The following is a 9,768-nucleotide window of genomic DNA, read 5'->3' on the forward strand; positions in this document are numbered from 1 at the left end:
GGAAGCTGAGGTGGAAGGATCACTTGAGGTCAGGAGTTTGAGATCAGCATGGGGAAATGTAGTGAGACCCTATCACTAAGAACAACAGCAACAACTACAGAATCACTGGGCTCCTGTGCGGCTACTTCTTAGTATTCTCTAATTGATTCTTATGGCAAATCCCAGTTTTCCTAATCAGATTTAAAATTATTCCCTTAGCTCAGGGACTATATGATTTTTTTTTTTTTTTATGTTTAGGCACACCTGTACATTGTGTTTAGTGCCTAGGGTAATTCTGGGCATGTATTCTAGACAGAGTAGATCAGATTGGTTCTGGCATTGAATAAGGTGAAAAATATCAAAAGACGTACTGGAAATGGAGTATGGCTTTCTGTGGCCCACTTATAAGTTTTTAAATGATCATATTTAATTATATTTCATATTAAAACTAGTAATTCCATTCCTTCTTGTTATTTTTGACTTGTGATAGTATTTTTGTTGCTGTTGTTGTTTTTTTGAGACAGAGTCTCACTCTGTCGCAGAGTCGAGTGCAGTGGCACAATGTTGGCTCACTGCAACCTTTGCCTCCCAGGCTGAAGTGATTCTCATGCCTCAGCCTCCCAAGTAGCTGGGATTACAGGTGGGTACCAGCATGCCTGGCTAACTACTTGTAATAGTATTTTAACATGTTTTTGATCACAAAGAATTGACACTTTAAAAATCAAAGTTAAATGAAGTGTTAAACTTTAATTTTTAAATGGGCATTTCTATATTCTTTTCTAGGGTTCCCTTCATTATTACAATAACTTCGTGTAATAAAAATGATGAGTTTTCTCTGATAATATACATATGTATCTATCATTGTAAATAGCATCTTCATGTCAAAATTTATGTCTATTCGTGTTACACTGAACTTTAAAGATGTTTACTTTTTTTTCTGATTCCTAGAAGATTGCTAAGAGTAATGTTAAATATATCTTAATTTGAAAATGACCTTACCTGTGGTGTTATGTTAGAGTAGACATTTATTAGGAGGTGGAGGATCTGGTCGATGGCTTTTGTTTTTGATTTGGAGAGAGTCTCACTCTGTTACTCAGGCTGGAGTGCAGTGGTGCAGTCCTAGCTCACTGCAGCCTCAAACTCCTTGACTCAAGTAATCCTCCCACCTCAGCCTTCCTAGTATCTGGGTGGCATGCACCATCTTGCCTGGCTAATTAAAAAAAATTTTTTTTTTGTAGAGATGGTTGCCCAGGCTGGTCTCTATGTTGCCCAGGCTGGTCTCAAACTCCTGGGCTCAAGTGATCCTCCCACCTTGGCCTCCCAAAGTATTGGGATTATAGGCATGAATTGCTGTGCCCGGCCTTAGTTGAAGTCTTTGTCTTGCCACTAAGATGGTGTATAATCTTCGTTACTTAACCTCTTGAACCTGTTTCATCATCTAAAGAACTGAGACAAACAATAGTACTTGCCCAGGTAGTTGTGTGTGAGTGTTTAGAGGGTGAGGAATGAAATGTCACCTGTGAAAGCACTTTGTGAACTCTAAAGTACTTTATCAGAATATGGTTGTTTCATCTTTGAGAAGATTGTTTCAAAGTTTGCCTGGGTGATCTTGATCATCATAGTACAAAATGTATCATGATTGTTTACAAAATGAATGTTTATTCAGTAAAAATTTAAGAATTAAACAGCGTTTCCTTAAGTTTTGTGGCTTACTAACCTTAAAAATTAATTTACGTTATCTGGGAAAGGATTACGTAGTTGCTTGTCAGTGCAGCATCCTCACTGTGATAGGGTTAGTTTTGGAATGTTTCTTCTGGAAGCAGGTGATTTAGATTTAAAAGTTCTATCTCTTTAGTGGTTTGTAGTCTAAAGTTTATAAAATGCTTACTTTTGTAGCATTGTTTATAACAGTGCTTACTTTTGTAGCATTACTGTTTCTAACATGGATGGACAGTTGGTTTCTTCTTTGATGAATGTTTATTGGTTAGTTGATTTGAAAAGATCAAGGGAAGGTGAAAATTTTCACTTGATGGCTTTATTTTACTCACTTTGCTAAGCCAAGTTCTATGTATGAGTGCTCCTTTGTAGGATTTTCTTTCTCAACTAAGTGCAGTAACCACACTAATTGCAAAGTTTTAAAGATTGTGACTTGATTTTTTTATTTTTTTGAAAGGTGATTTCTGGCCAGGCACGGTGGCTCATGCTGGTAATCCCACCAGTTTGGGAGGCCAAGGCAGGTGGATCATGAGGTCAGGAGATCGAGAACATCCTGGCCAACATGGTGAAGCCCCATCTCTACTAAAATACAAAAAATCAGCCGGGCGTGGTGGTACGTGCCTGTAGTCCCAGCTGTGCAGTAGGCTGAGGCAGGGGAATCGCTTGAACCTGGGAGGTGGATGTTGCAGTGAGCTGAAATCGTGCCACCACACTCCAGCCTGGTGACAGAGCAAGACTACATCTCAAAAAAAAAAAAAAAAAAAAAAAGTGATTTCTGGGGTGGTTGGTTTGAATTTACTGGGCTGTCATCCCTCCTTGGGATAGATATGGTTATGAAAAATATACTATTAGCCCATTCAGATATCATTTAGTTCAAAATATATAAAGTGTAACTCTTTAGGGGGAATCTTAATAACTTTAAATTTCAAAGCAGTTATTATAAATTTAAAGAACACGTTCATCTGTTCTTTGCATTGTCACTCTATAGAGATTCAAAACAAATTCATAGAAATCTCTTGCCTGGAACAAGTTTTTATTCTTTTTAAAACATCATTCAGAAAGCCTCATTAAATCATAAAAGTAAGAACTAATTTAAAAATATAACTTGACTAATGTGTAAATGTATAATGTGTAAAATGTGCTCTAGTTAAAAGATGCTAAAGGACTGTAAGCATTTTTAGTTTCAGATTCTTATACCATGTGTGCTGTAATTTATCTTTTCATTGCTTTGGGCTTTTGATTTAAAGGGCAGAGGTAGCCTTTTTATTTGATAGAGCTCCTGGGAGTATAAACAGTTAAAATGTGTAACCATTATGCATTTCATTGAAACTTTAAAAATGATTTTCTAGAAAGATTACCTTAATTAACCAAGAACTATGTTCTTTATCAATGAATGGCTTTTCAAAGGATGGTCATACTTAGGAGTAACATTAAGGTTTTATTTATTGCCTTAGAAATTTATATTCTTGACAGAATTTTTGTAGGAGTTTCTTCTAACACATCTTTTATCTGGATCTTGCTACGTTAATTCATAAAACTTCATCTTTAGCAATCTTACTTTTCTAGGCAAAGATGACAGTTAAAACATAATTTGGTGGGCTAAAAGTATACTCTGCAAACAACATAAAGATATACTTTGAAAATATTGTATCAGTAGAAACTGTCTACATGAAATGTGAAATATTTGAAAACATGAAATGTGAAATATTTGAAAATACGAAAGAAGCTCTTCCTATCTGTTGCAACGTGCATGCAGTTTTTGTAGCTCTTCTGAAGGAGTGCTTCTGAAATTTGTTACTAGCATTATTTTTAAACAAAGAATGGAAATTAAGTTAGATTGGACTAACCTATTTATGTTGCTAAGAATTATCATGGTGCATTTGATACAGTGTTTCATAAAGTTCATAGTAGACTTATCAGTAGGTTGAATTTCTTTATTGTTAAGACAGTCAAGTCTTTTTCTGGAAATTCTAAGGGTAACGTAATGTTGCCAAACTCCATTTAGGCTGGTTTTGAGACCAAGTTTCACCATTTTATTAGGTTAATGTGACCTTGGGTGACTTTTCTGCATGCCTTAGTGTTGTTATCTATGATTCCATAATGAAAAAGAGAGTGTTGTATGGTGGTTAAACTTCTAGAGCCTGATTTTCCTGGGAGGAAATTCCAGCTTTACTAATAATTTAAAAAATACTGCGTCTCTTATGTGTAAGGCACTGGTTTAGGCACTTGGGATATATCAGTGGATAAAACAGGCAAAAATTTTTTCTCTTGTGTAGCTTATAGTTAGGGCAGGAAAAAAAACCATAAATAAGTCGGTTGTGTAATATGTTAGGAGGTGGGCAGTACTGTGCAAAATGTATAACAGGATAAAAGGGGGATTGAATGTATATGGTGGAATGTTGCAATTTTAAATGGTGTGACTGGAAGAGGCCTCATTAAAAAGACTTTAGCAAGACTTTGTAGTAGCTAAAGGATTTAGTTACAAAGATCTCTCGAGGAAGAGTGTTCCAGACAGAGGAATAGCCAGTGCAGTAGATTCTGCTGCATGCTGGAGATTCTGGGACAATAAGGAGGTCAGGTCACTGCTGCTGGAGTGGAGTGAACAAGGGGAGAGGATAGAAAATGAGGTCTGAAAGATGAGGGTGGGTAGTGGTGGAGGTGGTCGTTGATGGGTGGGGGATAAGCACAGTAGTGCATGTAAGGCTTTGTAGACCCTTATAAGGAGTTTGGTTCTGCCTCTTACTACTTTCATATTCTTTGGTAAATTATATAACCTTTTAGTTTTGTCATCTGTAAAATGTGAATAATAACAATACCAATCTCATAGGCTTGTTGTTTTGATTGAGTTAATACCTGTAGTGTCCTAGGAACACTACCGAGCAGAGTCCAAAGCATATATTCATTACTTATATATTGCATATATTCTTACATGTGGAATCAACATTAAGAGATCACCTTCTTCCTTTTCTTTTGAAAAGGTAGCAAAGGGAGAGTTAATTGATCACTGCTTTGACTTTTCTATGATAAATTGCTTATGCTTCAATTGTATCACATTATTATCACAAACATTTACTCTGTATGTGCTTATCATCCTTGCTAAATTATGAATGCCTTTGGACAGAGACCAGGGTATTTTATTATGTCTTAGGAATCTTAATGTGTTGTAAATATATATCATGTGATAAAAAATGTTGACTAAATTAATGACAAAAATGTTGGCTTAATTAATACATCGGACCACCTGCTAGTAAGTATATTGGAACATTGCCAGTCTATCAAAGCTAAATAGTGGAAGGGTGGTAGCTAATGGCCTCTGCAAAATATTTATGTATTTTATTTCTGTGCCATAATTATTCAAATTGGTATTAGTAGAAAATTTCCTTAAGTATTATATAGGTATACAAGTTTGTACCATGTAAAACGAAAAGTCTTTATGTATATTATATATCTATTAACATTTGCTGTCATTGGTTGATAGGAAACAACTATTATCTTGATTGATAGCATAGATACAATAAAACTCTTACTTTAAAATATAATAGTTCCCTACGTACAGTGGTTTGATTTAGGATTTTTTGACTTTATGATGATGCAAAAGGCATAGGCATTTAGTTATAGGCATAAACTTGTTACTTATTGGGACATAACCTCTTCATAAGTCAAGGAACATCTGTATATTTTTAGTCTTAATCTGTTTATATCTGCCCAAGTGTTTATAATCAAAGATTATTTAGCCAGCAAAATGTTAAAAGAATTGCTAAGCAGGAATATTCACTGACTGCTGAAGTGGGGTAGTAGGGCAAGGAAAGAGTAAGATCTGAACTGACTTGGGTGGTTGTCCAAGTAATTTTATATCTGCCTTTTTGTATTTGCTTGGTTTCAGTTTCCAGCTTAGTAGGTTCTCTTCTCCCCATTCTTGGTTGAGAGGAGTGGAAGAGGAGAAAGGGGGATAGAGGCTTGAAGACATGAAATTAGTAGATGATGCTAAATGAATTAGGGTTCCAGAGACAGACTATGTGACAGGTGACTTGAGGGTAATTGTGGGTTTACATGGTAGAGGAATGGTTGTGTGGGAAAGACATTCTAGAATTTCTGTTTATAAATTTATACTTTGAGGTTATATTATTTTGTGTGTATGCATGTTTACTTTTCCTTCTTGCTTCACTATTTTATTTTTGTTTTCTTTTTACATATCTAAGTTATATTCTTTGATGTATGACAGCAGTAATCTAGTGCTTTCAATAAAATGTGATGCAAGAAGGTGAGTATGCTTTTTGTGAAAATGTGTTCGACTGAATATTAAGATTTCAAAAACATTTGTCCAGTCTGTAGATGTTACTAGCTCATGATGAGTTGTGTAATAATATCCTGATTGTGGAGTAGATACATCACATCAACTTTTAAAAAGACTCATAATGTTAAAATGCATAATGTGAAGACTTTTTTTCCCCTTATATAGGTTTTGCAGTGTCCTTTTCTGTTCAATTTTATTCTTGTAATTAGCAATTCTAAAAGTTGGATATAGTAATGTATGTAGCAATATATGTACAGAATATATAATATTCTAATAGAATACTGAACAGTGGCAGTGTAATGCAAAAACAGTTGTTAAAAGAAGAACTTTAGGCAAATTTAGCAGAGCGTACATATCTGTGCAAAGAACTATTCGTAAATCAGGCAGCACTCTGAACCAGAAGAGGTTTGGAGAGCTCCACCCAGCAACATAGGCAGGCAGTATTTATACACAGAAAAAGCAAATGACAAGCAGAAATAGCTTGATTGGTTACCTCTTGGCATTTGCCTTATATGGACATAGTCTTATCAGGTGACAGTCTGTAATTGGCTGAGGCTTGGCTACTGTGATTTGCTGAGACTCAGCTACTTGTTACAAAAATATACTCTTAAATTAGGTAGCAGTTTGTTTACATAGTAAGTTAGGTTTTGTTGGCTACCCGGAGGGGCAGCTTTAGACCTAATTTAATTTAACATAATTTTGCTTTACTTTACCCATTTTTAATAGTGTCTAACTTAGTAGTATAGTTTTATAGCTTTTATTATCCTTTTGGTACTCTTGCTATAGAAGTATGTACTTAAAATAACTTTGCATAATTGAGAGGAATGACATATATATGCTTTTGAATGCTTGGCTGCAAAACATTGAGGGAGGCAATTAGGAGCTTAGTAGAAATAAAGTAAAGTAGATTTTTTTGTAACTAGCTCAATAACAAAGCTACTGACTAGCTAAGTACTGGAAAATGCTAAATTATCAGAAAGACTGTACTGTTTGTAGTTTCTTGATAAAGCATATGTAAATACAACCTTGAGTTGATATACTTGGTTATTTTCTAGAGATTATCAATTTCTAGAAAATACCCTGCTTTTACATTTATGGCTTTTATTGATGTGCAAGGTATTTATGGATCCCTAAACTTGTATTAGGACTGTTACATAAAATGCTTTACCTATTGTTTCTGAATAAAATTATATTTGGCTTGTTTTTTATTTATGATAATTCAACTTTCAGTCTTCATTACTTTCATTTAATATACTTGGGAAAAATCCCAGTTACATGAATAAAGTGATCTGTGGTTGGTATCAATGCAGTACCAATGTGGAATGTTAATTTTCTGTGTTAGTCTCTGCTAAAAGGTTGGTTATAGCATAATGTTTAAAAAATATTGATGGACCATTTTAGCATTATTAAATACCTTTTGCTTTGAACTTTTAAGATGCTTATGTTTGTATTTTCAAAAACTGCATCCTTAATATATTTAGATTTTTTCAGCTGAGGGAAATGTTACTATAAGAGTTTATCAAGAAAATAGTGCTATTTGAGTGTTGGAGAGTGTCAGAATATGATTTTAATGAAACACATTTGTGCTTTCCTTCCTATTTTAGGATATTTAAGATGATTGTCAAGGTTATTGTCCTGACTTCAAAGAAATCTTAATCCTTCACTGGAAGTTAAGTTTGAAAAAGTCCAATTTGTATCTGAGTCATTGTTGTAATATCATTTAGCATTGATAGGTCATTGTACTCAGACGAAGTGTTAGTTGTTACTAATTTTATTTAACAGTATCTACCATGGAAAGAATTTTGTTAAACTTAGGACACTTAAATGTAACAATTTTACCTGACTTTAAGACTGTGTTTAATCCTGATTCTTTTGGGGGATAACCTGTATTTGTGTACTTTTGTAGGATAGAGGGAGGAATCAGCAGTTTGAAAATTCAAGCACGTGATCTGGCGGGATGGGCGTTTGCCTGACATATTTAATGGAGGTAATTCAGCATTGTTTGACTCAATCTTTAATTTTTACCTGTGATAGATGCCCATGTTACTACACATACTTACAATAACTGTTGGGTATAAGTGTGCATTTATGGCCAATCCCTTTTCTTTTTATATTCATATAAATAACATCACTATTATAAATATTATAAATAATATGTAGATATGGACATATGTACATAGAAAATGACATTGTTAATTTTATAAGATGAGGTCCATTATCTTCTCTTAAGATTACTTGCATATCTTCTTTTAGGCCTCATTTCCTTTATGTTAGGAAGGCAAATGATCCTCTCCTTTCTTGTTGGCCTATGTTGGTGCATATATTAAACCTATGCTTTTATCTTTCATACAATGTGAAAGAAATTATCTAACAGTTTTCAAAGAGTTTACATATCTGTCGGTGGCACATACTCATGTCAATTTTTAATGATCATAAAAATTATTCTATTTGTTGTATTTTTAATTTTTTTATTTTTTTTATAGAGACAGGGTCTCAACTGTGTTGCCCAGGCTGGTCCTGAACCCCTGAACTCAAGTAGTCCTCTTGCCTCAGCCTCCCAAAGTGCTAGGATTACAGGTGTGAGTCACTGTACCTAGCCTGATCATAAAAATTCTAAAGTTTCTCTGTGCATTTTAAAATTTGTTTTTTGAGAATTTTTTTGTTTTTTGAGATAGAGTTTTTGCCCTGTTGCCCAGGCTGGAGTACAGTGGTGTGATCTTGGCTCACTGCAACCTCTGTCTGCGGAGCTCAAGTGATCCACCCACCTCAGGCCTCCCAAGTAACTGGGACCACAGGCACAGGCCACCCTACCTGGCTAACTTTTGTGTTTTTTTTTTGTTGAGATAGCATTTTGCCATGTTGCCCAGGCGGATCTTGAACTTCTGAGCTCAAGCAATCCATCTGCCTTGGCCTCCAAAGTGCTAGGATTATAGACCTGAGCCACTGCGCTCAGCCTGAGAATTCTTTTTCACCTTGTGTATTGAAATTATTTGGAGTTTCAGTGGCCATATTTTAGGATTTTCCTAGTTTTTCCTCATCTTCTGATAATTGTTATGGTCAATATTTTTCACTTCTTTACTCATGTTTATTATATTAGGTGTATACACTCAGGCAATAGAGAATGTTATAACATCGAAAAAAAGCTTTCCAACCCTTTCCTATTCGGTATAATCATTGTATATCCTTGCAGACAATTTCTATACATATACAAGCATTTATGTGTGTGCTTATATTTACACATTTTTTTACACAAATGAGATCACACTATATTATTCAGTAATATTAAAAAAATAGACTTCCACATTTTTGCAAATCATTGCTTCTCATTTTATGCTGCATAGTGTTCTAATATTTGGACATATCATAATTTTTCTAACTAGTCATCGACTTATGGATATTTAGCCCCTTTTTTTTGCTATTGTAAATGATGATGTAGTGAATATTCTTGGGTACACCTTTGCACATATTTAAAAATTTATCTGGCTAGGTGTGGTGGCTTATGCCTGTAATTCCAGCATTTTGGGAGGCCAAGGCAGGTGGATCACTTGAGGTCAGGAGTTCGAGACTAGCTTGGCCAACATGGTGAAACCCCAGCTCTACTAAAAATACAAAAATTAGCCAGGCATGGTGGTGGGTGCCTGTTATCCCAGCTACTCAGGAGACTGAGGCGGAAGAATTGCTTAAACCCAGGAGGCGGAGGTTGTGGTGAGCCAAGATGCCACCACTGCATTCCAGCCTGGGCAACAGAGCAAGACTCTGTCTTAAATTAAAAAAAAAAT

General features: G+C 35.0%; 1 protein-coding gene across 3 annotated transcripts in view; it reads left to right on the plus strand.

Moving 5' to 3' along the window:
• Positions 1-236: 236 nt before the first annotated feature.
• ZNF148 (zinc finger protein 148) overlaps positions 237-9,768 on the plus strand; it is a 105,006-nt gene continuing 95,474 nt past the window's right edge. For 2 of the 3 annotated variants that reach the window (XM_011971530.1, XM_011971532.1), the window contains exon 1: positions 7,895-7,976. The gene's annotated coding sequence lies outside the window, so the exon portion shown is untranslated. Of the gene's footprint in view, positions 328-7,894; positions 7,977-9,768 lie in introns of those variants that run through there. The other variant, XM_011971529.1, reaches the window with a different exon arrangement.

Source organism: Mandrillus leucophaeus, unplaced genomic scaffold (assembly GCF_000951045.1).
Source record: "Mandrillus leucophaeus isolate KB7577 unplaced genomic scaffold, Mleu.le_1.0 Scaffold123, whole genome shotgun sequence".
Classification (NCBI taxonomy): Eukaryota; Metazoa; Chordata; class Mammalia; order Primates; family Cercopithecidae; genus Mandrillus; species Mandrillus leucophaeus.